A 16,199-nucleotide genomic window follows, 5' to 3' on the forward strand; every position below is an offset into this window, starting at 1 on the left:
CCCATCTCATCTTCCTTGACTTGATCATTCTAATTATACTTGGAGAAGAGTACAAGTTATGAAGCTCCTCATTATGCAGTTTTCTCCAACCTCCTGTCACTTCATCTCTCTTCGGTCCAAATATTCTCAACAGCCTGTTCTCAAACACACTCAGTCTATGTTCCTCCCTTAATGCCAGAGACCAAGTTTCACACCCATACGGAACCACAGGCAAAATTATAGTTCTGTATATTCTAATTTTTATGTTTTAGGACAACAGACGAGAAGACAAAAGGTTCTGGACTGAATGGTGGCAAGCATTACCAGAGTTCAATCGCCTCTTAATTTCCTCCTGAATCGATCTGTTATAGTTGTCCCCAAATATCTGAACTGTGCCACATTTTCAACACTGTTGCTTCCACCGTTTACAGATTTTACGTTCGTTACTTAAATCGTGACTTCAGACATACAGAGGCCACACCTCTGTGCCCCAGTAGCTCGGCGAGCTTCTGCTACACTTCAATACTGTTTCACAAAATTCCAAATCTGAAGAGTTGCGTGAATGTGTTATGAACACGGCGGCAATAAACAAAAAAGTGTAACTGTAAAAACCTATCTCACCGAGTGCACTGGCTGAAGCGGTATGCTTGTGATTTAAATGTGGGGAATGCCCGGTTCAAATCTTGGTCGGGACACCATCCTGTGGTTTTTCGTAGTGTTTCTCAGCAACTTCAAATGCAGAGACAGAACCTTAAACTGGAAAATGGCCGGTTCCTTCCACGCCCCTTCCAATTCATTATTCACTCTCACGCCATCATTCGAAGCTCGAAATCTTGAATTACTGACTTGGTCATTAACTACTCGACAAATAAATAAAATACAAAGCTATTTCAAGTTTTCTATAAGACTCCTCACGCTTAGCTTGGGTTCCATTAAGTTCTGCCGAGCCACTTCACTCTGCTTCAGTCTGGCGCATGTCAAGGATAGTTTTACTGAAGGGTCTAACATATTTTTGGGCATACGTGGCATTCACTGGATGGGCCCTGGATTTAATTTCAACACAACATAAGTTTACTGCTCTCACTGACAAACTACTGCATTCAGCCTATAATGACACGCTACGTCCCATCCTTACATGAAATGCACAATTTCAATGCCACCTCAAAGAGCGCATTTGGCTGTTTCTTATACAGGGTGATTCTAAATTGTCGGGGTTTTCGTGGCCTATAATTTGGATACCTTACGTGCCACGAAAGGCACGCATGTTCAAGTTGTTTCGCATTCTGCAGTATTGATTCTACATGTAACAGAACTTCCTGAGTTACACTTTCATATTCCGTAAGCAGTTTTATTTTTTGTTTCCGGTTTTAAAATCACTTGATATCAGCTTGCTGTAATTTATCATTCCGAACATCGAAACTGGGGAAGCAACGACGACGAACCGCCATGGATTGACCACTAAAGAGGAAAAATTTTAAATCGTAGGTATACCGTCTATAATGAAATAATAACCTTATATAAAAGCACTAAAGGTGCTTGTTAAATACTCGAAAATGTCATTAAAATTATACATTCATTCCTTATTGCAACATGTTTCGGCCACACGTGGACCATCATCAGGCAACATTTTTTTTATTGGGAAGGCCACTACACTGTACGCCGGTCACGGTAGCCGAGCGGTCTAAGGCATGCACTGTCTTCGCTCGCTCGGAAGCCGGGATCGTGGGTTCGAATCCCACTCAGGGCATGGATGTTTGTGTGCGTTTTTCTGTGTTTGTCTACAGGTAGAGGCCTTGCGACGAGCTGATCACCCGCCCAAGGAGTCCTACCGAATGTGTAAGATCTAGAAAAACCGAAGTGAACGGAGTTCATGGAGGTAGGCCTAGGCCCACTGGGGCTGTAGTGACAAGGGAAAATTACACTGTACACTTTGTCTTCTGTGCCCTTAGGCGCATCGTTGTTTTCGTTGTTAGTCTCTTTCATAAAATACTTCCATTTATCTTTCCTGGCGGCTATTTCACTGTAATGTACAATGTATATTTTAGTATAATTGTATCTTTCTGCTATCTTTATATGTTCAGATGTTAATTTTCTTGTACTTACGTGTTTATGTTGTTTACTTTGTTTTGTATGCTTTTAGTGCTGTCTTCCCTAAAAGCATACAAAACAAAGTAAACAACAAAAACACGTAAGTACAAAAAAAATTAACATCTGAACGTATAAAGATAGCAGAAAGATACAATTATACTAATTTACATTATGCATTAGAGTGAAATAGCCGCCAGAAAAGATACGATGGAAGTATTCTATAAAACTAATAACAGAAACGATGCGCCTAAGGGCACACAAGACAAAGTGTACAGTGGTAGTGGTCTTCCCAATAACAAGAAAATGTTGCCTAATGGTGGTCCATGTGTGGCCGAAACATGTTGCAACAATGAATGAATGTATAATTTTAATAAAGTATTTAACAAGCACTTTTAGTGTATTACATATATTTTAGTGTCTTTTATATAAGGTTGTTGTTGCATTATAGACGGTACGTACGATCTAAAAATGATGCCACAATACAACAGGATGCTCAAATATAACACTAATGGGGAATCCACAAGCACAGCAATGGCTCACTGCTTTTATGTGATTCAGGATATTCTTTCAAGTCATTTATGGCAATCATATTTATTTAATACGCAGAACATTTTTTATGTTTATTTAATGACCACTGTACCGTTCTGGAACACAGGTTTCACGTTGCTATAATTTCGAAGCAGGTCTGCATTAAAAGTAACAAGACAAATCAGAGCTGTTACACATACATTCATAAGAAGGCACTATGTCACTCCGTTTGCATTCCCACACCACACTTCAAAAGTGATGTCTGTTATAGGAATGAAAAATTAAAGAGCCCGTTCCTAATATCTGTATTAAATTTTGCTCCCTTGCGAATGAAACTGCAATCCGCAGTGCGCAGCTGTTGCTCCGGTTACAGCAGACCAGTCTTTACTCACCAGAATTACGTTAACACAAAATCAACCACGCATCAGAGTTGGTATGCTGAACAGCCGGGAGGGTATACAGGAAATAAAGGCGCGTTGTCCAACAACAAAAAAGGGATGAAATCCGTAACTCTCCAAACACACAACGCCACTACCAGCACTACACTGAACAGAAATATCCGGGGGAACAGCTGAAATTTCATCCAGCCATTACCAAAGGAAAACCGGGGGCAAGGAGGGGTGGAATGACGTCATAACAGGGGGGGAACTGAATCACGTGGTTATGCGCTCACAGTATGCGGCAAAAATGAAGCAAAATGCATTGCGTACTGCGGTATTAATTTAATACGTTTGTGGACACCTATACTTCTGGACAAAACGTTTTTAAATCTCTAATAATGTTATGCAATACCGACAAGCATAGCAGTGAAGATCGACCGCAACAAAATATCAGAAAAGTAGGCAACAAATATCACTTCAAATTGACGCAACAACTTGCTGCCCAAACTATGCCAGCCAAACACAGCAATCATAGTCAAATAAACATATTTCCTCATGGTACACAAAAACATACACCATAACCACTATCGACAACACTTCAAATTATAAAAAAAATATGCTGTGGTGAAATTAAATCCATATTTTACGTTCTGCTCTTATTTTCTTAATAAAAAACATTTTTTGGGATTTCAGATTTGAGCTTCGTGTAAAGTGGATGTTATATGGGGCCGGATAAGGATCAAAAACAAATTCGTGTACAATTTTGGGTACAGACTGTCAGTACCAAACTTCGTCAAAATATGCCCACTAGTTAAGGAAATTAAACATGAGAACAAATAAGATATACGTCACATTTATTCACTTTATGCCGTTTGTGAGAAGAAAGCATAAACAGGATCGAACGTTAAAGCACCCGACACGCCCGAAATTAGACGAAATACCTTAATGAAAACTGAGAACAATTCGCCATTCCACCATGAATGACTTGCCACTTTTCGAAATGAAATCTTTGTTTAATGTTCAGTGTTCCGAGTTCCGTTCATGGCATGGCGTATCATTCTTAAGATTACAGCACATATACCGAGAATAAAGCGAAATGGAAGGTTGAAGATAGGTTCTCTGGGCGGTGAGGATTCATAGTCTGGTCGTCTGCATTGTGGCTATGATAAGGATGGAGTCAGGATGTTCCTACGAAACCAACCTACTGCACTATGCGGTGACAACATAGGACATGATAACTTGCGAAAACCTGTGTGAGACGATGAAACAAACGGATCACACGACGGCTTAGTAAAAATTATTCTTGGTTTACATGCAAACATAACCTAAAAGGTATGTCAATTGACCATAAACGAGTCCATTTCCTTTGTCATAAGTCCCCTGCATATATTTGCAGAACCTCCACATCAAGATAGCCAGGTGGCACAATATCTGCCCCATATAAGAGGGACGATGGGAGGACGAACACGAGCCTGCACGGTTTACGAATTTTAATTATTGACAATCCAAAAAATTTTTAATTAGCATTAAGAAATGTTATACAATTTTTTAAAAAACTTTACATTCCCAGGAAACTGCTGTGTTTGTGAAATGTTCTATTTTGTGTACTATGTATTGTAGCATACAAGTGTACGTACCTTACGTCTAAACAACTTATGTGATTGTGGTTTCCTATTTGTAGTGATGTTTGCCCTCTGAAGATGGTCCACAGAGACCGAAACATGTAAGGGTGTTAAGTTTTCATGTAGTAAAAAACTTACAGGTCACATTGGACGGAGTGATTTATATTTGTAATTGTTAGTGTGACGGACCAGAATGAAGCAAATCAAACTCCCCTGCATCCTTAAATTACCCGCAGTAGTCCAAGAATCCGCATCGCTTCATTTGCTGGCACCCGCGCAAGAAAACGTTCCTGAAGAGCCACAGTTTCTGTGCCATCCGATGTTTCCACTTCCTACACTGTGCGACTTTACCCTAGCTCCTTAGATGGCGTGTCCTGCAAGATAATGGCTAAACATCCAGTAGCACAGGAGAGAACCGCGTAGAACTTCATAATTTGCATCCGTCGCATCTAAAGGCCGAGATGGACGGACCACGTACAATCCATGAGAAGTGAGAAATGCATGCAGGATTTTGGGTGGAAAACCTTTGGGAAAGAGACATGCGACAGCCACGCGTATACGAAATAATAATACTCGTACTAACACGAAAATACACACGATAGTGTGTAAAGGTCTGGTCTGGATCCAGTTGTGTACCATTTGAGGTCTTCACAGAAGTAAAAATTAAAGCTACGGTATTCTGATATGTGACGCCATATAGTTCGATAGATACGTACCAACGTATCGAAGAACCCGCTGCTTCCATCTTCAGGACTGAAAATTGTCCTCAATTCTACTGATTTATGACAGGGTCCGGTGACGGAGTTTGTGGCTACGGTAATGAATTTGGGGGTTTCATTAAAAAACAAATAAGTTTTGCCTAGCTAAGCAATTATCAGCTTTCTATGAACGACCGTACTCCATCGAATTAGTCGAAAGAATGACAGAAACTGAGCAATAAGCTACCCTCACACATCCGAATAAAAGTGAATCGAACTTATACATGACCCAACTCTTTAAGAAGGGTGTCATGTACATACGTATAACATTTCATCTAGTCTGCCAAATGAGTGAAGTGGCACGGGTAAAGTTTAACTTTTAAGTAACCCTTAATATTAAACCCACAATTACATACAGTATATTCATACCTGCACATTAAAATGTATTGTACGGCTTAGGTTTACCATACCGAGCTGCATCCGAAACGGTCCCATAGCTTGAGTACAATTGGGTGATGAAATGTAAGAGTGTTCTATAATAGCAGACATTTTATAAGCTTGTCGTTGTTTACATTCCCTATAGAACGGACAATACCTTGTAAGATGAGGCACCGACTAAATAATTAACATTAATATTGCTACATATACATCACGAACCTCCAATACATTTTTATATATACACAAAATTAGAATATTCCAATTTGTCCGTGGGAACGCAACAAAATTACAAAAACCAACGACTGACTCGATGACGTAAAACATCAATCGAAGAATTTTATTCTTGCTTTATACTATAACTTTTGTTTTATATAATCTAATTTATTGTATTTTTACGTCAAGTATTTTATATAATTAATAATATTGTATCCAATTTTACTAGTACTGCGGTTCAGTAGTGTATTTGCCTGATGATGGCTATTAATAGCCGAAACATGTAGAAGAGCCAAAACTAGGCACTGATCTTGATATTAGTTGTATTGTGACGGTTGTAATAAAGAAGTTGTATTTTATAAGCTGTTCACAGAGCACCATGTATCAAGGGGTGAATAAGTTACAAAACAGAAACATAAGAGTTTAATCGTAACTTGTGCAGGGATTTTTCTGTCACCACCATCAGGGGTCCGCAGTCAAGCCTACCTCTTATCTCATGGGTACTAGGAACTTAAGTGGTCGGAGCGTGAATCCGATCATTCATATGCATCGATACAGTATCGAAAAATGAGTTATGATTTTGCCTCCACTTCCCCACACATCTTAGTGGCGTAGCGTTGAATAACGGCGAAAACCCTTACCACTAACCATTTTTATAGCGTAAAAAGGTGCAAAAAGCCAAAAATTCATGCCCCAGAGGTGCCCTAATAACTGGCATACTAAATAATCGACTCTGATTACCTGCAGTATTAGTTAACTCCCATTAAAACCGAAATACATTTTCAGACAAACACGGCTGTCCTGGAAAACGAAACCGGCCAATGACATTTCCCGCCGGCCTAGTACGATATACTTACTGCAGGCTCCACCGATCAATAGAAAGTACACATAGCAAAGAGCTCAGAGCGCAGCAAGCCCACTACTAAGCACTCTCTCGAATTATGACAGATAATCACTCAAATCATCTCAAGGACTGACTGAATTTCTGCGAGTCTAATTTCGTCTATGTTAGAGGGAGCGATAATGTATGGCCCTGAATATTAAGCATTTACTGCAATTTTGATCCGCCATAAGTCATTCAAGAATTTTATCTTCACATTTTTTAATATTTACCGCGGAGAATTCGTCAAAAATATGTCTTCTGAGGAACAAGTACGTTCTGCATCATAACAATAAGCCCTCCCATACATCATTCTCAACAAACCGAATTTCTGGCAAAAACAGACATCAGTGTTGGTACATCCACTGCACTGACTTCATTTGTCAGTCCGAAATATATTAGTTATTGTAGGTTCATTTAATTTTTATGTTTCCGAAACTAAAATCTCCTTGAAAAGGTCTCATTTTTAATCACTTGAAGATATTAAGAGCAGTGTGTCGACAACATTGAAAGAACCTTCGAACTGATTTCCAGCAATCTTTCCTGGCACGGGAGAGCCGTTGAAATAGGAGCGTAAAGTCTGTACTTTGAAAGCAACCAACTCTATGGAAGAACATACGAGCTTATGCAGCGTTTATCAACCTGTGGTCCGCGATGATGGGACAAGTGGTCCGCAAGCAGTCTTAAATTAAATTAAATATTATCCAAACACAACATATTAAAATTAAACAAGCAAGTAAAAAATGTTTAAATAAAATGGATACTGAAAAAAAACAAGTTTTCTAATTTCTATGAATGAATTTCAATGACCAGACAAGAATTCGGTATTTCCAGGGTATGAGGGTGTGACTGCATTGTCACTAACTTCAGAGAAGAGACCGCGCCGATAATTGGTAGCTGCAGACTGGTAGCTGCAGAAAGATGGGTGCAGTAAACAACATTATGATTTTATTGCTACCGCTTTCAGATTTGAAGTAAACATGTGCTATCCACATTTCAACCAATTGCTTGTTGTCTATTGTTATTTATTACTGAAAGCTTTTCTCCATCAACGAACGCTCAGTATATCTTCATAAAAGCTAAGTGATAGGTGGACAAAGTGTGTCGTGAGTTAACTCCAGTTTTTATATTTTTCCGGAAACATTTTTAATAATGGAAAAGTGGCTTAGAGCAGGGACTTCGAAAAGAAATGCAAACAAAACAGGTAATGCTAACCCTAACTGTGAGACACATGATGTAACGGCGGGTAAATGTGATACTATTAAAGTCGAAAAAGCAAGCAATTCAAAGAAAAAACACAGTAGGAAATATGACAGTTCATATTTGAAATTCGGGTTTACTTGTTGTGGCGATGAAAGTGAACAGAAATGTCAATGTGTTTTGTGTTACGAAGTGTTGCCGAAAGAGTGCGTGAAACCTGTGAAACTCCGAAGATATTTAGAAAGTAAACACTGTAATGTGAAAAATAAGCCAACTGGATTTTTTCAGCGACACTTAGGGACATTAAATTATGGGCAAAATATTATATGAAGCTGGAGTATAACATCTATAAAAACTGTCAAAAGCAGCTTATCGGGCAATACACCGGGCACGACAAAATGAGGATAACATTCCTATCAGTAACTTCTAGTTGAAACAGGTTACAATGCTATATTTATCGAAACACAAAGAAAACTAATTAAAGATTTGAGGCTTCCACAGCGGTGACTGTGAAGAAAGCAGTTTTCTGGGATTTGGCACCGTGTATATGTGGTGTTAACCGACGTTTCGGAGGAACGTATCGCCTCCATCTTCAGGGAAGGAGAAAAAATATAAGAAATCTGCAAGTGTGGAAATATACTTCCACACAGTCTACTTTTACCGGTTCTCACGGTCTCTTCGCTTGCAGATTTCTTATATTTTTCTTCTACCCTGAAGATGGAGGCGATACGTTCCTCCGAAACGTCGGTTAACACCACATATACACGGTGTCAAATCCCAGAAGACTGCTTTCTTCAAAACTAATTAAACTTTTTCAGTGGGGTATCGGAAGATCTTTCCGCAAGTATAATGCTGCCCGAGCGTGAAACTGACAACTCATCTCTAATTACTTCCGCCATTAAGAATGCGTGGAGCTTACTATCCAAATCGCCGGATGTCTCCATGGCACGGAGCATACACAATAAGGGGACACCTGCAACGTATATGAGCACTGTAGTATATGACTCAGGAATCAAATCAGTGTATTATCTCTAAGAGATCTGTATATGTAATGAATGAACGATACAAATATGGGATGAGTCCCATGCAAAACAAGAAAGATTACGACTGGAAATCCACATCTTATTAAGAAATGAAACATGGAATAAAAGACTAATGGAATGCCACATTTCCTAGCGTTTGCCTGCCGGTCGTATCAGACGAGGAATTTAAACAACGGTCTTTAAAGTAAAACTCCTCGCATTACAGTGGGGCAACAAACACAGACACAGCGTCACTTCGAACACAGCCTAAGCTGAAACAATGAACAGTACGTAATTCTTACAAAATGATGGACAAGGCCTTTAGAAGAATGAGGTCACAATCCAAGCCCTACTAAAGCTGGACGTTTACGACGAACACTTGTTTAGTGGAACGTAATGAAAGAAATATCGATTGCCATGTGCTAGCGTCTCCAATGGATCTGACGAAATTCAGTGCTAACAAAAACTATATGTCACGCAAAAGGTAGGCAAAGCTGCACTGAGTCCACTGAAATAACAGCAAGAGTACGGATTCAAACCTGAATACAGTACGTGTGGTTCGAATGAAGAAGAAAAAGTAAATAAACAGGAAGGTGGAATAAATCTAGTCTCGAGCATGCTAAACCAGAAGTGGCTAAGTGTGGCTTCTGGCTCCTCTGAACCTTTGGTTCGTTTGGCGGGGGGGGTCAAATCGACATAAAAAAACACCCACGTGACAAGCATGTGAACCTACACTATGAAATCCAACATGTTTTGGTTCCTGAAATTCTGAACATTACGGTATGTGGCTCATATGTTCAGTAAGTTTGGCTTCCCTTGCACTATACATGGGATGGAAGATATTCTGCTACCTTGAGGAGGCAGAAGTGAAATAAATTTTCTCTCCAACCATAACATCCAAGGCCCCTTCCTTGCACAGTTTCATTTATAAGACCTGCCTTCTCTTTGTATACATCCACAACTATGACGTGCAGAGTTCTTGAAAAGCTAACAGTCGGTCAGCTTGACAAGAAAGAGCCATCATGAAACTTCAGTTATATTGTATGTGTCTTCATTAGACTGAACATTAAATGTTTCAAATCGATTATGGCTACAAAGTGGAAGAAGCAAAGTGAAATTGGGGAAGCAAATAGAATATATCTGGAGGAGGAGACAGGTGTCAAATTTAAAGCTGTTGGTCGTTACGAAACAAGTTTTATGAATAAAATTAAGTAACGTCGTAACCCAATGATTAAACAATATGAATAAAATTAAGTACTGCCGTAACCCAATGATTAAACAAATTATCATTTAACACAGAAATCAAACACCGAACCAGGGGTAGACTTGTTCACGACAAGCTCCGCATTCCACCCAGTCACTTCATTCTCTCACAACGAAGCCTTCTGTACGTCGTGGTTTGACATGCATGCTAATCTAATTAATATTACTGTTTTGTGTTGACCATGTTTTAAACGATGTTTGGTTGAAGATTCAGACTGTCTCAAGCTAAGATTTTCATCGGGATGTCCAGTGGTAATGCAAAAATTTCTTACTATACTTCTGGAATGAAAATTTATGGATAAAGTTTATTCAGCAGCTTCGAAGTCTAGAAACATATTCTCACGATATAACACATGACACATGCTTAGACGCAGAAGTTCGCCACTTAAAGACATTCTTGTATAAAATATGTACAGATGAAATGGCCGTTGTGAATCATCGGCTATCCCCGCCAGTCTATGCGAGAGGAGTACCGCGCCAGTTGCAAGAACGAACCGAACGATAAACTGTATCCCTGTATATGGGCCTTTAAATAGAAGCGATGAAGTCCTCCCGAGGGCGCGCGTGCGCGTGTATATCTTTAACTGGATCCGAAAGGGTGCTGTCTAAATTATGGCTCTTGAAACGTCAAAGGGTTACAAGTACAAGAGCTGTTCAATAGGAGACATCCAAGCATGTGCTACACTCATACTTACTACTTCAACAGTCATGTCCAACAAAACAATAAACAGAGGTGACAACCCAATTTCCCCATACAATCACTAAAACGAGCAAGGCATTTGCTTTTGCGATATAAAACCTGTTAATACTCCAACGAAGAATAAATAAGGGATCGGTGTTTGCACCCACCGGCGCACCTCGGCTCTCGCCTTGTTATTTCATCAGTATTTACCAGCACACCTTCGTTTCGGTTCGTTTTATCGTTAGCCTAACTTTCCTTATTTTGAAAAAATTAAGTGGGATCATGCAATCTTCATGTCGTCTGTGTCCGTGATTTACCCCCGCCCCCACCTCCATCCACTTCTGAATGCATGAACCAATATTCATGAAACTTGGTATGTATATCATGATACCTGAGCCCACTTCAACGGCATATTTCATAAATCCGTCCCCTCCTATCGCTGCTAGGCACATTCTCGGTAAAGCATATCCCAATATTTTTACTTGGTACATACGTTCCCGCGGCAATGATGAATTGCTGGGGGCGTCATTTTTCATTGGGTCCGTATCCTGCCAACGGAAAGTAGGCCATCAGTTCTTCCCAGAATTTGTTTTTTTTTGTTTTCTATAACATTTATTTTTTTGTACTTTCCTCCACTTTTTTTATTTTTATTTCTTGCAAATTTACAATCTACTGTTTAGTAACAATGAGTAATAAGTAAACGGTTTAAAACTTGAAGGCTTGTGACGGGTACCATTCATTAATGGTTCTCCGTGTGGTTACACATCATCGAGGTCTTCTGGCCAGATTTTCTTCAGTCTTCTTTTTTCCAAGGGTTGGGTGAATAGGTCACTTATGAGTTGGTTTACATGCTCTGTTGTTCGGTCTTTGTATTTGATTATGTTTGATTTAATTACATCTTGTATTAATGGTATTTTGAAGTCTTCATGTTTGGTTAGAGACGTACCATGGTGCTCCACATAACATACGGAGTGTTTTGGATTGGAATGACTGAAGAATTTTGATTACAACCCCATAGTTCTATACTAATGTCCAAATTGGTTTGAGTATGTATTTATAAATGATTAGTTTATTTTCCAGAGATAGTTTGGACTTGCGGTTGTTCCTGGGGCCGCGCCATAGCACAAGCGGTTAGTCGCTGGCTTCCCACCGCGGCGGCCCGGGTTCGATCCCGGGTCTGGTCAGGTGGAATATGTGGTGGACAAAATGGCGCTGGGGAAGGTTTTCTCCGAGTACTTCGGTTTCCCCTTCCAATCTTCATTCCACCAATTGCTCCACAATCACCCTCACCTATAATCTGGGGCTGGTACAATAGGCCAGAAGTGGCCGCAGTACAAGAGACTTAGTCCCACCCCACTAGCAATAAAAAAATACGGTTCCTCCACTTTCGACGCGTGATCGAGAAACTGAAGAAAAATGCGCCCCGAAAAACGCCCCAAGAAACTTCTCCAAGACTGCTGCAAAGTAAATGTCTATTCACAATTTGGCTCAGAACCTGCGTCTACAGGTTCCCCTTTTGACTTAACGAAGAAGCACGTTGAAGGAAGGAATTTCTGACATGATGAGTCGAAAGTCGGTGAGTGCAACTCTGGGCCACTGTCTTCCCCGCGATTGAGGTTAGCCCTTTCTAAGGGACCCAACAGTGCAGATGTCTCCTCCCTCACCTGACGACGGAAACATCCAGTTCCCGAAACCTCGTGTTCTCTAGTTTTTTAAAATACCTGACAAAGGACAAAGTTTAAAAACCCAATAATTCTTTAAGTATGTTTCCCATTTATTCTGCGCACTGGTGTAACTAGTAATCTCTAAGAAGTTTGATATTTATTCACATAACGTTAAGGATTAATGTCCTGTGTTTATAATTACTGCACTACCATCGCTTTTCCCCTCCCCCTCCTGTCATTACTAACCGGTACTATGATCTATTCTGACTGTATTACTCGCAATTCCAAAATTATGAACCTTTTAAAGGCATCTTGTAAGAATCTTTGGCCAATGAAATGGAAACACCTCTACGTCTACAAAGCACACTACAACGCACAAACACGGGGCCATACGTTCATAAGCAGAGTGGGATTCGAACCCATAACCCGAACGTTCCAATGTCCAAAAACAGTACGCAAATCATTCCGAGCGGCTAATGTGTACAATGCTGGAAATTCCACTTTTATAATGAAAACTTTCTTACTGAAGTATGTTTCAAAACCTGGAAACATAGCCACCGATACCGCGTGGTCGGTCGGTGAAATTGTTGGACTTCGCCAGCAAAGTCATCCTTGGTTCAGGGCCCAGCGCGACCCATGACCATATTTCTGCATGTGGGAAATTGGTTACTCGTTAAATGTTTCATGGAATACGCACAGCGTCAGCAAATGCCGTCCATAAATGCTTGTCTTACAAGGGATGTCTTTAAGTATCGTGGATCCAGCCTTACATAACAGAAATTTGCTACTGACCTGCTGGCACTCGTTAAAAGAACCCTGCGCGACCTAACCCCATATTACCGAACCAGGACGAAGTGTGCACCGAACTGACGAAACAATCCAGCAAGCATGCAACAAGGGGCTGTTCAAACCTGTGCGGGATATAAGAGGCTGTGACCCTGTCACCGGTGCATGCATATTTCTAACTGAAAGAAACAGCTGCTAAGAGCGTCAGATTCACTTGGTTCTGGGAGTACAAATTCTATATTAACTTCTCTTTGGAAGTATAAATTCAATATTAATTATCATGGGCAGTATAAATTCAACGCAGATCATTGCAACACAAATTAAATACTAACTGGCCACTGTACAAACTTAATATAAATTTATCACATGTGGCAGAGGCAAAATACGAGTACTATACTCCACCCACTACACCAGCGGGGATGCGGTTAGTGATGTATATCGTTACGTTGTATTGTATTGTACTGTATTTAGAGAGGGTGGGTTTCCCCATGCACTTAGCCCAACTGTTGGTCCATTGTGCGTCCCCCTATGATATTCTACCAGTTTCTATTCCCTACCGGTACTGGTGCGTGCCATCAGTCCGGACTCAGCCAGCGAGTTCGGCCTCTACTGGCTCAGTGGTATCTCGATGCTTCCCCATCTACCAGAGGCGTTAGAGACTACTGTTGGGCGGGAAATGTCCTGAATTTGGCTCAGTGGTCCCCTTGGGACATGAGGTTACTAATAACAAGTTGCGATATTATATTTTAAGCATACTTCCTGTACTCATATGCGGGTGGGAAATAAGAGACACACACCGGGCATATCTTCCGTAAGGTTGCTTACATGGGGTTCGTAGAGTGGATGGACTTTAGGTGAACACTGGCTGCGTACATTCAACTAATTATTAACAGGGAAATTCAAGGCCAACTGAACACTTAACGGCAGACGAAATAATCGGTGGCAGTAAAAACTCAATAATGATGAACCGCAGTAGGTGTTCAATACGAAATGATTCTTTGGCAGCAGAAGTTCGTACTGATTAACGGCGCGTTATAAATCCGATATGATATTGGCAGCCGAAGCACAATACCAACTTACCAATGAAACTGATGCCGTCTATAAATTTATATCTGTTCACCCGTCCCATATTATCCCCAAGTTAGAGTGGCCATTGGTCAAACTGAGGACAATTCATGTACATTATAACACATACTTATTTATAAATGCATATCCAAACCGTTCACGTAAATCCAAAATGACTGCTTAGCTGCTCTAATACAGAACACACGACGAATAAGCTAACCGTTATCGTCTTTATTATATAACGTATTGAAGAGGAAGCTTTCATCTCTTAATAAAAATTATCGACACAAAATATTATCAGTCACAGCAAACTGTCAGGTAATGAAAACCTAACCACAGTCACCGGATCAATGCGACCTCGGCCTTTAGAGTCACAACTCTGATAATCATAGCTGAAAATAAAAGGGACCATACCTCCCTCTCTTAATCATAAAATAAAATAAAACAGCAAAACAAAAAGCATACATTCCTAGTAGTTCTGAAGTCGTTTTTCCTATTCCACCCTTCTTTAAAATTTCCTTTCATTCACAGTTTCATACACACATACCCTTTTGCACGATAGTTAACACTGGCAAGTGTGGTCGAGGAACTCAGTTATTCCTTTCGATACACAGCCTTTCATTTTCAATTAAAAATATGAAATGCAGTTGAATGTCATTCGTTTTTGCGCTTCACGATCCTCTTTCTTCTGACAAATAAATAGTTATTATTCACAAAAATAAAACAAAAAAGCAATATGCACTCGCATGCACGCGAAATTTGTGTAACTCGGGTTACCTATACTTCTTGCGGGGTCACTCAAAAAGTTCATGCAAACTGACTTTACTTACCCCCCTCAAAGAGTCCCCACGCTGATATCTTCAAGCAACAGAAGTTGAACGCCTGGGAAACAAGAAAACTGAGATTAGTGTTATCGTAGGAGAAAGCACGGAAGCGCTGAGCAGACCGGGGGCGTCACACTGGAGGCGCCGTGACGCTCCAGCTGAGCGCATTGTTATGTCTCGACGATCAATATTCAGCTTGTACTACTGCAGCCACAAACATGCAACCGTCCGTAGTAACTGCAGTAAAACACGTGAAACAACCCCCCGTCCAGTATCTTTCACTTGGAGAAACAATACCGGTGCATTAGCAGAAATTATGGACACAGAGTAGCAATGCTCGCCTTTCTATCTTAATTTTTCCTCAACATCTTTCCACAGTTTATAAGGCATACTTTCTAAGGCAAATCAGGATTACGGCTGCCTTCAACAAACCGTTGGTGGAAGGGTTCATCCAACACATTGCTAATGTAGTTGTACATACTTACCCTTACATCTCTGAACAAAACAAATTATCTGGAGACCTACAAGAAAAAACGCGTTGTGATTTTTTGTTCATATGATTTCAATTACACGATATCAACAAGTCGGATTATCGATAGTAAAAGTGAAGCATATAGGAAGCCCTCACTGTTTTAACATAATTACCATGATAAATCACCAAATGAAACGAACTACACTACGCATTAGAATTTGTTAGGCCGCCTCTGTGGTCTAGTGAGTTCCTGCCTACAGATCCAGAGGTCCGGGTTCGATTCCCGGCGCTACCAGATTTTCTGAGAAGTAGTGGGTCTAGAACAGGGTATACTCAGCCTCGTGAGGATAACTGAGGAGCTATTTCAAGGAAACAGCGTATCCGTTGCGCTGACC

The 16,199-nt window shown here is 40.3% G+C and overlaps 1 protein-coding gene across 9 annotated transcripts in view; it reads right to left on the minus strand.

Moving 5' to 3' along the window:
- Nucleotides 1-16,199, minus strand: part of LOC111862251 (spectrin beta chain) — a 160,229-nt gene that overhangs the window by 128,017 nt on the left and 16,013 nt on the right. For 7 of the 9 annotated variants that reach the window (XM_023847477.2, XM_023847475.2, XM_023847472.2 and 4 more), the window contains exon 2: nucleotides 15,339-15,390. The exons of 1 other annotated variant lie outside the window; for it this stretch is intronic. The gene's annotated coding sequence lies outside the window, so the exon portion shown is untranslated. Of the gene's footprint in view, nucleotides 1-2,987; nucleotides 3,117-15,338; nucleotides 15,391-16,199 lie in introns of those variants that run through there. One more of the 9 variants, XM_023847471.2, reaches the window with a different exon arrangement.

The sequence above is a fragment of the Cryptotermes secundus genome, unplaced genomic scaffold (genome assembly GCF_002891405.2).
Source record: "Cryptotermes secundus unplaced genomic scaffold, Csec_1.0 scaffold88, whole genome shotgun sequence".
Classification (NCBI taxonomy): Eukaryota; Metazoa; Arthropoda; class Insecta; order Blattodea; family Kalotermitidae; genus Cryptotermes; species Cryptotermes secundus.